The sequence below is a fragment of the Pinus tabuliformis genome, chromosome J (genome assembly GCF_031772625.1).
Source record: "Pinus tabuliformis cultivar Carrire ecotype Pingquan chromosome J, CPIR1, whole genome shotgun sequence".
Taxonomy (NCBI): domain Eukaryota; kingdom Viridiplantae; phylum Streptophyta; class Pinopsida; order Pinales; family Pinaceae; genus Pinus; species Pinus tabuliformis.
Window position 1 is genome coordinate 1354766247 of NC_142295.1, and position 15607 is coordinate 1354781853.

Sequence of the window (15607 nt, forward strand, 5' to 3'; positions counted from 1 at the left end):
GGTGTGACAAAATATTATGTAATAGATGCCCCCTAAAGCATGAAGGCAGAATGGGGAGTGATGGCTGAGATGCTTTTTGAGCTCTTGCAAGGAAGAGGACACATACTGTCAGGAGACCTGTAAATCAAGGATGTATATACATATACTTATCTTATGTCAAAACATGAATCCACGGTATGGACGCAGCGATCCGAATAGTAAGGACCATATGAAGGGATCTATGGTATGGGCGCAACCATCCAATACAAAAGGATCATCGTAAATGTAAAGTTGCATGATATCGTCACAACCATCCATATAGAAGAAACATGTATACAATCATGAACAATACATAACTCCACGCAGCCTGAGTTATAATAGACAAAACTCAGGGTCTTGCGCTTCATCCCAACCTGATCAAAGTACAAATTCTAACATGTGAATGAATGTGTTGCAGTAGAAAATGCTAGAAAACCACCTGATTAGCGTCCATTGATGTAGACCGTTAACAGGCGCGAGAGGAACCACCCATAATGACAATTGCTCTCAAGGTACGACAATAAAATCCATGAATGTGATAACGAAGCTGAAGTCAAACACTCATGGAATCACCTGATCGAAGGCCAATAGTGAGAACACGTCATCGAATGCGAAGAACTTGCCATTAAGGCATGCAAGATCTAAGGTACTAAAAGGGAGTTTCTAATTCATCTTCCTAGGTAATGAGCTGAAGTCGAAAGGAAGTGACCCGTCGAAGGAGAGTCATAATGATTCCCTTATCATCGATGCGAAACAAGGAATAAAGTGGAATAATATTCAAGACTGTAGCAATGAATCAAACAATGTATAAGTAAATAATTGTAGATTAGACCTCTCTTGAACATATTGGCGACACGACTCCAGAGTTTGGCATCATTTGACTCAACATAGGACCAAGGGTCATAATGACAAAGTGGAATAGTCAAATGAGAGGAAAAATGGATTACCCAAACTCGGAAAGACAAGTTACTAAGTGAGGATAGTAGAAGAGTGTCATGTTTAAGATCAACATGCTGCCTATACAAAGGATGTTTCATCTTCACTTTTCCCCTGCTATTGCTAGTGAGTACCTATTTATTTTTACACAAGCTTGAAGAGGATACCATATGCTTGTCATATAAGTTCATCCTTCAGATGAATCCATCCTAGTAAGTTTTACGAGCCCAAGGAAGGAGAAGCTCAGTCTCATCATGGTGATGAGTCTTTCATCATAAAATTTTAATGATTCTAACATAAGACAAACTTGATATCTTTTTATATTTAGAAATTTGAAAAAGAGACAAAAAAATAAAACTCTGTCAAGTCCCTTTTTGTAATTTGTCTCTTGAATCTGAAAAGATAGAAAACAATATTCGAGAGAACCTCCTAGTCATGTTTGACTAAGATGTTCCTTTTTCGTACAATAGTCTATCTGGAAAAGGGTTAAAATTCTACTGAGTAGATGTCAATTCATTTACTTTGATGAGTTTGAAATGACAAGTACTCGACAATATTTTCATATTTTTGGAGTCTGAAAAGAGCTGAAAGATGGTCCTCCACCTGGAGGAACAAGTGGTATGAAAGAATATCATACTAGTTTTGGTCATGACAGAACTGCTAAAAACATGTAATGGTCAATAGACTGGTTAATAAGATCACTCATCGTAGATGTTCCTCAGGAACATGCAAAACAACCAAGTGAAAGCATATGATTAGCCAAAGAGATGGTGACAATGGAATGAAGAAACCAAGGATCATTTGGAAAAAATAGGCTGATAAAAGTGGAAATCACGAGATGTAAAGTGGGCATGGTTTCATTTTTCACAACCTTGAAAAAACTATGCTTGAATTTGGTTTTACTTTTACACAATCTTGAAACAAAAATAAACTATGCTTGAGATAAGCTTACATGCCCCCCGCATAATGACTCAATTCGAGGTACATGGCCCCAAGCTTCATTTCATTCACCTAAGTGGATGGAAAGAAGGTTCACTTACAAGATCAAGTGAAAGACTCGACTGGGATTTTACAAGATCTAATCAAAGACTTGAATTGGAAGAGGATTTGTTTGATTTTTTAAGGAGCTTGACACAGGAAAAGAACCATGCTCATGACACCTTGTTTCATTTTTTACCGAGCTTGACACAAGTAAAAGAACTTTATTCATGGATACCTATTTCATTTTTTAATGAGGTTGACATAATAAAATAATTATCCTCATAACCTATTTCATTTTTTAACGAGGTTGACATAGTAAAATAACTGTCCTCATATCCCTTGTTTCATTGTTTTTAATGAGCTTGACACAAGATAAGGAACTATGCTCCAAATCCCTTGTTTCATTTTTTAAGGAGCTTGACACAAGACAGGGAACCATGCTCCATAGGTCCTTTGATCACATACCAAAAGAGGTCATGGCTTCCAAGAGGTTCTCATCATATGGGAGAACACCACTTTGGAAGGGATACATTTCTAGGGAACCAAATGAAAAATCGGGCTTCAATGCTCCTAGTACATGGTGTACTACATCACCTACTAGATTATCAGTAGATGTGGGCATGGGACAGGTGGCCACATAATTAACCTGTGGTGAGGGTGAGATTTCTTGCACATAAGAACCATTTAGGGATGATGGTTGAGTGGGAGATGATTCAGGACCAATGAATGTAAGCTGATCAATGATCACAATGCTTCCTTTCATGTGGGAAACACATCACTCGAAAGAGAGAAGAAACAAGACCTCACATGACATAAACATAGTCACGACCAAGGAGTAGACTAAAATGTAAATGACCTTGGACAACCATCATGTCTATATCGAAAGAATTTCCTCCCAAAGTAATAAAATACTTAGGAAGGATACATAACGATTGACTAGTTCCTCTGTTAAAAGCTAACAGATTCTGGGTGACGGGGACAAGCTCGCGAGAACCTAAATCTTGCCAGCAGTTGAGGACAAAATGCTAATAGATGTGCCCTCGTCTATGACTATTCCAGGTACAGCTATATGGTAAGCCTATACTGTAATATGGAAAGGCACATAATACGAAAGATGATATCCTGCCAGTCAACTCTAATCAAAAGAAGTGACTAAACTACTTGGAGGAGTTTTTGTAGGAACGTGAGAATTGATTTCCTTCTCTATGGGAACAAGAGAAATGCTCTCATGCACTTCAGGAACAGGAGGATTTACCTCCAGTTCATTCGAAACTGAAGAAATCAGAAGAACTTGAGCAGTATGAGGTTCACTCTCTACTGGCAAGGTATGGTTAACTGAAGGTAGCGCCGAGTCTACCATTTTCTCAACCAATGGTTTGTTGAGAATGGACTCACGAGATGCACTTTCCGAGAGAGTGGGGTTGACCAAAGATGAATTGTGTTCAATCGCTCAATCAACTAGTGAAGGATCAGGGGAAAGCTTTTGATAACTAACCAGAAGACGAGATCGAGAAGCTGTAAAGTTTTCCAAATCTTTAGAAGCTTGATCCATAAGAGGACAAAGGTGAATGGGATGATTACCTTCACACAACTTAAAAGGGAATTTGACTTTTCCCTTTTTCCCATGAGCTTTACTATTACTAGTTGAGGGTTTGTCATTAGCATGATCGCTAGAGGCTGATGACAAAGGTCAATGTGAACATCTTGACCACACTTCTAAGACCTTGGTAATACTAGGACAAGTCCGAAGAGGTGGTCGCCCTTACGTAACATGCAAGGGAAGTTTACTTTCCGAGGTTGATTGGAAAATGTTTCTACATCGGTTGCATTTGCAGCAATGGCTGCTTGGTTGCCCACTTGCTTATTTTTCTTCTTCTTCTTCTTCATCCTCTTCTTATTCTTCTTACCTTCTTGGTTACTAGAATCCATAATTTCACCAGGAGAAGAGGAAGAAAGGGGTGAAGAAATAGGCGAAGAAGGCGAGGGTTCAACTTTAGGATCAAGATGAGATTGATATTGTTCAGGTGGAGGAGAACTTGGCTGAAAAGAAATTTGGACACTTAGAACCACTGAGGTCGAAAACAACCAAATTGGAAGACCAATGGTCAATCCAGGAAGGGACAACGTTGCCATATAAGGAGCACCAATATTTCCAAAAGAAGGAAAAGGACTAGGATTCCCATTAGAGGGCTTTCCTTGACTGGTAGACTCAAGAAATGTTGTGATCAATATCAACCTAATATCTAATAAGGAGTATTTCCACAGGAAGGATGTTGTTCCACGGTCAATTAATTTTAGAATTTGAAACAAAAACTTTTCCTTTTCATGTTTTAAGAGTCGAGAAAAGGACGAAAAGGTGACTCTAGTCGCTTTTGTAATTTTAGCAAGTTTGAAAGGACAAGTTCTCGATGATATTTTCAAATTTAAAGAGTCGTAAAAGATCAAATGATCGCTCAGGTGAATTTAGGTAAAAGGAGTACCAAGTAACCGTGAACTGCAATATACAACTTAGCCGATAAATTTACCAAGGACTTGACGTATGTGTAGGAAATCTCCCCGAATGGTGTGTTCAGTGTATCATGTTTACAGGGTGGTAGACTCGGCTTCCTATGGATAAAGGATTGCAACCTAGGTGGGTCTCCCTTTAAATACGTGTCGGTACGGGGAGTACAAGTCCATGCTAGCACTTCCTAATGTTGAGGTGAATGACAGATGCTAAGTTTTAAAGACATCGAAACACTTCTCTAACCTAGACCACTAGATATGATTGTTAATGTTTCAAATGATCCTTAAATTATTAGGCCCCAATACTACTAGTGTAACCCCTTATTGTTATTAGTACAACCCACTTATTATATTGATGTACCCATGTAGTGCCCATATTGTTACTATTGTGCCCCATAGAAGCCCACTATTGTTATTATTGTGCCCTTACATTATTATTGTTATGTCGGCTCAGATTATGTTATGACCCCTTAGACTCCTATATATAGAAAGGAGGTCTTTTCATTTGTATCATCCAAGAATTGCTCATTTGTGTAATGTAAAGGAGGTTTCCCCCTCGAAGAGCCTGAATTCTAAGGCGTTGATTTCTCTTTTCTATCTTTTTGTGAGTTGGTTTAATAACATTTGGTATCAGAGCTTTAGATTCTAGGGTTTCGCTGCTCCAAATAGGTCATCGTGGGATTTTCACTATAACGGTTTTTCTGCAACGTTTCAAAAGCTAAAAAGAAAACCCATTTGAGAAGAAATCACATTGAACCTCGGGTATGAATTTCAGAGCTTTTCGTGCTATATTTGTGGAGATATGATCTGAGGAAGTTGGTTTTTTTGCAGACTCCTGAATTACATTCCAAACAGGTGATCTGGGGAAAATTGTCATAACTTCCTCTCTGATCATCAGATTGAAATTTCATAAGAAGTTACAGAAAGGGGACAGAATTTAGTTTCTTGTAGATATTTTTCAGAGCAAATGGTCAAAACAGTGACACGTGGCACTTCATACAAGTTCGCTCTTCTAGAAAGGTTTATAATCAGGTCATCTTGGGATATTGTGCATAACTCTTTCTTGGAGAATCCAATTTGGATCAGACTAGAGGCATTGTAAAGAGGACACAGAGGGCTACTATAGGTCACAATTTGAGAACTTAAATATTCGAAAGTACAGAGTTACAGTCGTTTCAAGATCGTGCTCCTAAAATCAAGAAAAAGCAAGATGAAGAAGTTTGATGGCAAGGATCCGGTAAATTGGATACTGCAGATGGAGCAATATTTTGCTCTACATGGTGTACCACTGTTACAAAAGGTATATATTGCATCTTCATATTTAGAACCAGATCAATTTTTATGGTATGAAGGGCTTTGTTCTCGTAAAAAACTTGTTATGTGGTCAATTTTCACGGAGGAAATGATAACACATTATGAGGATACAAAGAGCAACACCTTCTTTAGAGCAACACCACAACAATTGGAAAGAGTAAAAAGGCTCTGTGACACAGTGGAAAGCAAAATTATGGAAACCAAGAAGCATACCCCTCAGAACTATAAAGATGGAAGTGTTGTTTCTCCTAGCCTTCCACAACCTACAAGGGTTACACCACAAAAATTGGAAGAAAAAAGAGAAAAAGGGCTTTGTTACAATTGTGATAGCAAATGCACTAAAGGTCATAAGTGTGCTGAGAAGAAATTATTTTACATAGAATATGAAGAGGAGGAAGAAAAGGATCAAGAAGCATCAAAATAATAAGATATACACCAGGACCCCACCCTAGAGAAAGAAGAAATGAATCAGACCATATCTTGTAAAGCATTGGCAAGAATTACCACTCCTCAAACTCTCAAGATAGAAGGACATATCAAGAAGAAAAAGGTGCAAGAAGTGAAAGATCACATCAAGAAAGAAGAAATGAATCCAACCATATCTTATAATTCATTGGTCAAAATTACCACTCCTCAAACTATCAAGATAGAAGGACATATCAAGAAGAAAAATGTTCAAGAAGTGAAAGATCACATCGAGCATCAAGAAGTGAATCCAACCATATCTTGTAAACGATTGGAAGAAATTACCACTCCTCAAACTCTAGAGATAGAAGGACATATCAAGAAGAAAAAGGTTCAAGCAGTGAAATATCACATCGAGCATCAACAACAAGTTCTCCAACTTTTAAAGGATAATGCCACTTCGGTGCAAAATCAAATGAAACAACATGTAGATCAACATCGTAGTCAAAAATGTTTTGATGTAGTTGATTGGGCATTTTTACTGCTACATCTCAAGCAAGCTATTTATGAGAAGGAAATGTTGGCAATACTACATGCACTTAAAAAATGGCGACCTTACTGAATGGGAAGACTCTTCAAGGATGAGGATGTGGAAGCATTGTTTTGTGCTATTTCTATTATCCAACCAGATTGGATAAACAAAGTAAGGGATGAATGGAAGAAGGATGAAGAAGTATGGCCACTTATTCAAAAGTTGCAAAAGATCCCAATTCAAACAATATTGCCAGAAATTGAAGAAGAAGGAAAAATCATATTGGAACTTGGAGCAGTCATAGAAACAAGAACCGGACAGCTACGAAATCGATCAATTTTAGAGTATCTCATCAAGTTGAAGAACTTACCCACTGAAGATCCCACATGGGAGGACAAGGATTTTATACAGAAGCATCAAGAACTACTGAAGCGTTGAGGACAATGCTTTTGAAGGAGAGGGGCATGTTAGGCCCCTATACGACTAGTGTAACCCCTTATTGTTATTACTACAACCCACTTATTAATATTGATGTACCCATGTAGTGCTCATATTGTTACTATTGTTCCCCATAGAAGCCCACTATTGTTATTATTGTGCCCTTACATTATTATTGTTATGTCAGCTCAGATTATGTTAGAACTCCTTAGAATCCTATATATAGAAAGGAGGTCTTTTCATTTTGTATCATCCAAGAATTGATCATTTGTGTAATGTAAAGGAGGTTTCCCCCTCAAAGAGGCTGAATTCTAAGGTGTTGATTTCTCTTTTTTATCTTTTTGTGAGCTGGTTTCATAACATAGATTGATTGATAGATTTTAAAGTTGATATTCAATTATGTTTTAGTTTTGAGGCTAAAACAATGTCACTTGAAAATCTATGATGCAACTACATGAGAAAAAGAAAACTTTCATTTCAATGAAAGCTATACTAATCAAGGGAAGGAATTTCAATCAATAATGCATCAACCAAAATGCATCATGCGAAATTCCTTCCACTAACTTTCACTTTCGTCTTCCAAACGCAAAATGTGAAATGAAATCTAGTCTTTCATTTCACTAAATGCAATGCCAAAAGTAAAAAATGATTCGCATTTTTCACTATCCTAAATGAAACTTTTCGAAATCAAAATGGTTTTGACTTTACTAAATGCATTTATATTAATTATTCTTTTCTTTTAATTTTGAATGATTTGATGCACCTAATACAGTTTTTTAGCTTTCAATCATTGAAAAATGTGATCTATTTTCAATGATGAATCTCAAAAAATAACTTTTCAACGCAACTAATCTGATGCATTTCCATGAAAAGTAAATTTCGAAGTAGAATCTAAAATAAATGAAAAATGATGTTTTCAATGATTTCCATAGAAAACAAGACTCAACCAATTAGTAAAAAAAGCATCTCAATTACACCAACAAGTAGCAAGTGATGACCAATTGACTAGAAACCCTAGAATTCAGTCAGATTTCACTTTGAAGCCAACGACACAAATTTTGCAAATTAATCAAGGCAATCAATCAAAACATTGACAAATCCAAGAATATAGGATAGGAAAATACCTTAGGGGCCAAGACACACTGGATTCTAAGAAAGAAATTCTAAAAATTCTCATATTCAAGGATCATCGCTACTTTACATACCCAAACCTGCGATTATTGCTACTTTTCATAGGCAAACCAACAATGGCAACACTATGTTGTATAGCAAAAGTAGTGATGATTTCAGCATGCCCAAAAATTGAAGAATTTTTTTCATCACGACTATAAAGGTAAAAACCACGATCATCGAGACGGTAAAGGTAAAACTGCGATCATCATGACCATAAAGGTAAAAACCATGATCATTGCGACTCTAAATGTAAAAATCACAATTCCATTGCGACTATAAAGGTAAAACCCGCAATGGGTGAGGAATATGGGAATAAACTAAAAATATTCAAAGAAACAATCCAAACTTAGCACTCTAAGGTAGTAATCAGTGATGGTATAAACCGAGACTAATGCAAACAAGCTGAAAAATCGATTGTTGGTCAAACTAGTCAAAAGATCATGATGACATATTGGATGGAAAGGGTCATAGGCTCCTGAGCGGAGTCACCATTTTGTTGACAAGGTTAATACTCTCTGCAGACAAAGATGATCCCTCTAGCCCAATGAGTGGGTGTAGCAACTGCAGTGACAATTAACTAGACATCTTCCTAGATTATAATATAAAAGTAGAACGAAAGAGATGACCTACCTCGTTCTGATGCTAATTTGATTTTCTTTGTTGAGAGCCTCGAACCGCTTGTATCACGGACATGTTCCTGCTTCTTTTAGAACTTATGTACTTGCACAAGTGATCAAAAGGCAACAAAGCATGCCAAAACTAATAGAAAATCCAACAATAACCTACTTAGCTGATCAAGGAATGCCAAGCTAATACATACATGTTGGGAATATGAACCAGAAGTTGTATATTATTTAAAGAATAAATGGAAGCTTACAACCATAGCCTTGATGTTGAAAGTCTCTCCTTGAGTGGTAATCCAAGTCCAAGCCAAGAAACTCTCCAAACACTCCTTCTCCAAGTCTAATGAATAGCCTCTGGGCACAATGTCAGCATAGGGGTGCAAATGGACACAGATCAACCGAGCCTTTAACTTGAACAACCATTTTGGAATGGGAGAGGATGAATTTATAGACTCAGTAAGGGAGTTATGACTTCTCCAAATATAGGATTAGGCCCTCATCTCAAGGAGGTAGCTCATAGGGATAAGAAAAAGAGGCCAAGTTGGGAGAATTCGACCTCATCTATGTCGAACAACCTTCAGCTCGTCGCTGTGGAAGCCTCTAGATCACAAAGCTTCTCATCCCCTTTGGAAAAATTTCCTTTTTCGGATCATCACGGGTATACAGGTAAACAGAGCGATGCCATCATGGGTCTGGCAGAGTGCAACATGCCACCATCGTGGTTTTTAGCCTCATAAGAGCGATGATGCTCACCTTAGGGTTAAAGAAGTATTTCCTTCATGGGAAGCTCAAGGAATTTTCCAATCAATGTCTTAGGAAGGCTCTGAACTGCATATATGAATGAGTACACTACATTATGGTCATTTTTTAGGAACTTCCGGGTAAGTTACAGGGAAGTGTAGGAGGTGTGACAAAATACCGTGTAACAAAATAGTATTTCAGAAAATAGCATGGAGGCACAATACCCTAAAATCTTAAAACCTTGTATAGAAAAATGCGAAAAACAAAAAAGAACATGTGCATAAATTCCCTGTAAACATGCCAACTGTTTTTATTTATGGGATTGAGAAAGCATACAAAGATTATTATTGATTTAAAAAATAATCAATTGAATGTGAAACACAAAATTTCAAAAAAATATTAAAGAGTACACTGCACACAAATAAATAAAAATAGTATTTTATTTTGCATGATCAGAAGAATTGGAGGTCGAGGGGTCAGTCAATTGGTCATTTTATTTTTTTCTGATTCATTTTTTATATCTAGATTTCAACTATACTATAGTCATCATTTCTCTTTATTGTATCATTCGTACAGTCGAGCATTTTTTGTTTTGTTTTGTGATTCACCTATAGCATAGTCGAGTGGTTTCATTAGGCTGGATAGTTTGGAGGTCAGGTAATGCTAGGGTCTAGAGGTCGCTCAGATTATTTATTATAAAATTCCTAGTGATCTTGATTTTCTACTCCCGTGGTTGGAAGGTCAAGTAGTCGAGAGATTAATTTTTTTTTAATGTTTCTCGATCAATTTCATGACTTAAGTCTTCAAAAAAAACATGTTTGATGCTTTTGTTTTTTTAAATCTTGTGATGTATGAAAGAAAACAATGTTTCTTCTAAACCTAATAACATGAATGGAAATGATTTCCTTAATTTATAGATTATATCTTGCATAGAAAAAAATTACAAAAAGTGTATCATGGAATGAGTGAGTATTGTTTTCTTATTTCAAATCACAAAGAACATTAGTAGTAATACACAGGGTTTTTATTCTTCTTGTGATCAATTAATTTATGCTCATGCGTTAACTACAATTGAGAAAGAAAAATAGCTAACATATGCAATTCCACCTTTTCTTGTTATGTGTTATTTACTTAATATTAGTAAGAAAGGCTCGACTAGTAAATGTCTAAATAAATTTTTGGATTCTAGTTACTTGAAACTAGCGATTAAGGCTAGATTCGGCAATTTCTAAATTATTATTTACATGTGTCATAGTTAATTTACTAATGTAGACTGTGTTTGGTAACCACGACGTAAACTATTCAAGCAGACGGAAACATTTTATATACTTTCTATACATATAACTATTGCTTCAACTAAATTACAAGGTTGTTTTGAATTTTTTCCAAAGCATTCAATTTTTTTTTTTGCGGCAAAATTCTTTGAAGACACTTGTATCATATGTAGTGATATTGTAGTGAAAGAAATGAATAACAACAATATCGAAATGACAGGGAGAAATGAGTAACAAAGTTTTTGGATTCTGAATGTCGGAACAAAGGAAAGTAGATCTAAGATCACCACAGATATCATAACTATCATGTTTTTCATTGGTTTCCTCTCTGGTGGCAGAGATTTTTTATTATCTTACATAATGCATAACTGCAAAATAAGCAAGAAAAAATCTATGAACATTGATGAGGGATAGGAAAGTTAATAACGGTGATAACATTTGTCTTTATTTCAATCAAAATCTTGGAAAAGGAGTAATAAAATGGAGTATTTCTCAATGATTTGAAGATATACATTGTGTCCTTTGTTAACAAAAAATATATTAATTAGCACTTTGATTAGGGTTTCATACAGATACTTTGTATGATCAAGGATCTTAGATTGAATTAATGCTAATCAACATTTTTTTTATATTCATAGCTCATTTATGAAATACCATTTCTATACCTCTAGTTAAATTCGATGAGAAAATACAAACAGAGATATGAAAAATAAGGCAAACCTGCAAATTTTGTTATGCTAACAATGGTGACAATAGAAAAGTATCTAGAATACATGGTGGTTCTAGGGTTCGAGAACTATGAAATTTCCTACAAGATTGGCAATGGAGACAACATAAGCATATATAGCACATAACCATGTTTAGATTGGCTAATATGTGACAAAGAGAAGTGTTGGGACAACATCCCCTAGGGTCAATTTTGCGTCAAAAGCCCAAGTTTTGGGGCAGAAAACCCAAGCTTTTGTTGTGTAAAGTGTAAAGTCTCTGCAAATTGTGTTCGTGGAGCGCATAAATAGTAAAGTGTCATAAAGGGTTTTACCCTTCTTTTATGTAAGTGTGTTAGCTTTAGTAGATCCAACCATGGTCCATGGACCATGGGATTGTGTAAAAAGGAGAGTCTTAGAGAGTCTAATGCATGTAGAATGTAGATTAAATAATTAATGAAATGGGTTATTAGGAGAAAAAGCAAATAAGTCTTAGAGTAGAAGAGAGGCCTGCAGCGATGTTCCCAGAGGCCTAGAGTAGAGTACGCAGCTGAGTGTGCAGACCCCTGTAGTTGATTGCACATGGAAGTCTTGAGTCTATAAGAAGAATTGAAGTATTAATAAAGAAGTTATTACAATAATTCCTGTGTTTTTCATATCTATTTATGTTATAAATGAATGTGCTTTTATGTTGTGGTGAATAATGGGTTTGTGAATTAATGTTGTATTAATGCGTGACTTTACATGATCTATATTGTTATACGAATGCAATTAGTAATATATATTTACTTGAATAATATCATGATGCATGACAAATTTATCGAACACTTAAGTCGATCTGGGTAAATACTGAATTATGAATAATCACAGAGATGCGAAAGTGGTTGATTCACCTATTTAAGGTCCCCGTAAGACAGTCGTAGACCTTCACAAAGGTCTAAAGGTTGGTAAAAGGAAGTTATATTGATAAACCTCAAGGGCCTATCGACTATGCAGAGGTAGGTTTATGGCATAAAATGATATCATGCTCATCTTTGCGTGCAGAAACTTGGTTCCAACATCCCCCCATACTGCTTCGGGTGAGACTTCAGTCCTCACTTCGCGGGTTGATGCGAAACGGTCCATTAGTGTAGGGATTTGTTTAGAAAACTTAGCTTTGAAACTGGGCCACAACCCACTAAGCCAACAAATTGTTCCATTATCAGGACTGGGATCTGCATAAAGAGATGTGTGATGTCGCATCACTGGAATTGAACAAAGAAGGAAATTGAGGAGTGGTTTGATAGAAAGAACCACCGATTCACGGTGCAAGAAAAAAGAAATCCATGATTGATGAAAGAACAGTGGTTGGATAGGTATATGTACACACAGATACATGAAGTTTTCTTTTGTTCCTTCTCGATCGAGTTATACAAGTGGATCACTAAATTCGGAGACGAACAAGGAAGGTGGAGGCTTGAAGGTCCTATAGTCTGGACCCCAGAGTTAGTATAGAGATTGGAAGCCTCTGAAGACAAGATTGTATGCGCTGTTGATCACTAGCTTGATCATGTCATAGGAGGATTTGTGACAGAATTCACGGTTGATACCTCAGTCAACTATATCAAAGTAGAGTGATGCTTCTTCAAGGGACAAGGAGGTAAGTATTTAAGATCTTTGAATACATCGATTAAGATGCTCTTGTGTGAAAAGAGGGTTATGTCGCTACCTTGATGTTTGCGGCTACACAAAGTGGAAAGATCTTTAGGGATAGAGGAAGAACAGGTCCTGAATATAACCCATTGATTGAGCCTTCTCTGAGTGACGACGAAAGAGTAGCGTAGGCTTCACCGCAGAGCATTGTCTAGTTAATAAGGCAAGGGTTTCTGTGAATACACCATCTACCCACACCACCTCCATCTTCACCTCCACAGCATACACCTTCGCCCACACCTCCACCACCTCCACCACTGTTCAATATGGCAAATAAAGTGAAGTTTCCCATTTTCAAGGGCTTGGGAAATGAGGACCCGAACCAGTGCTAGTTCGTTGCGAAGGCTGTATGGACAACCCAGAATATTATAGACAATCAGATGAAGAAATCAACATTACTTACTCTTCTACAGGATACTGCGCTAACATGGTACATTAAGTACTCTACTTATAAACTGATGGTTTCATTAGAATAGATTCAGACTGCGCTGAATAAGGAATTTAGTACACCAAGTATAAATCGCAATCAATCGTTGGGTCCAGGGAAATCATGATGAGGCCTGGTGAAACACCCTGGGAGCTAGATTAGAGATTAAAATTCTAGATCCGCGAAGCTAACATGAATATTACGGATGGAAAACACTGCAAATGGTATGTGGCTTCTCTCTTGCCTCATTTAGGGGTTTCTTTATCACAACAAAAGATTGGGACCTAGGCGAAAGCCCTAGAAATTATGATGAGACTGCATGAAACACTAATTCTAGACGTTTCTTTTGGAGTATAGAAGTTTCATGCAAAGTTGCAGAATATTTGCCTAGAGTTTCAAAGTTTGAAGAAGGATAGTGCGGCTCAGTGAGAGGTGCACGAAGAAGTTTGGTACCTGAAGTGTAAGAGCTAGGGGCATGATAAAGATCACTAAGTTGTCTTCGTGAATTATGTTGCAGGAGGAGGGCTAATGCCTCTGAGGCTAGAACCTCAAGCGAGGCCAAGTAGAAGGTCCGCACTATGGTGTGCTATCTGTCAGGTAGCTGGAAAACATGTGACAGGAAATTGTCACTTGCTGCAGAAATTTGTGCATACACCGCAATAGCTCTTCTGCAACTTCTGTAAATCATTGGGTCATGATGAGCCAACTACTGTAGCTATGGGTTAATGATGGAGAGAATGCCCATGTATCGAATGTGGACAGAAACTCAGCCACCTATTCAAGGCACTCGGGGAGCACACGGAGGATATCAAGGGTGCAGACGAGGCCGAGGTGGAGGAGGGCCTAGTAGATGCTTGGGGCAAGTTATTTTCTACAACTGTGGAGTACTAGGACAATACGCATGAGAGTGTACGAGCCGAAAATGACTATCGTGCAAATACTATACACAGTTTGATCACCCGATAAAATATTGCCCTGCATTAATAGATAATATGCGGGAAAAGTGGACGCAGCCTTAGTAGCCTAGCCAAAACCTATAGATGATGAGGGTTGAACTTCATAAAGAGGACCCTAATGTGAATATCATGCTGTGAAGCGAAATGACGACTAGTGAAGACAAAGGAAAGCAGCATGAAGAAAGTGAATGGGTTCACAAGGCTCTAGAAAAATAAGTTGGCTTTGATTTGGATTGTGCAAAAGAAACATTCACGGAAGTGAAGAAAAGCCTTGCTAAGGCTTCTACCTCAGGAAGTTAGTATAAGAAGTCTGAAGAAATGGACCCCCCCATGCTTACTACATTCTCGGAGACTTGTATGAAGCTGCTATGTGATAGCAAGGTTGTGAAAGGATTATAGGAGTTGATAAATAAATGCGCCAGAAAGGAAAATTCCCTTGAAGGACCTCTCATAGTTAGAAAATTTGGTAAGCATAAGATAAGAACAGGGCATGAGATGAGACCCACTGTGAAAATAGGGGAGTACAGAATGGATCAAGCTATTCTGGATTTGGGATTGGATGTGAATCTATTGCCTAAAAATACATGGGAATGAATGGGGAGACCTATGCTGCAGTGGTATCTGATTCAATTGAGGATGGAAAATTAACAGAAGATTATACCCATGGGAAGGTTGCAGGGAGTGACAGTAGATATTGAAGGTGCGAGTGCATTGGTTGATTTTGAGGTGATAGAGATTGTCAATGACAACAACCCCTACCTTGTGCTCCTTAGGATTGATTGGACTATTGACATGAATGGGGTGATCAATTTGAAGAAGCGGACAATTTCATTTGAGTGGAAATCACGCCATGTAGTAGTATATTTGGACCCCGCAGAAGGACCATGC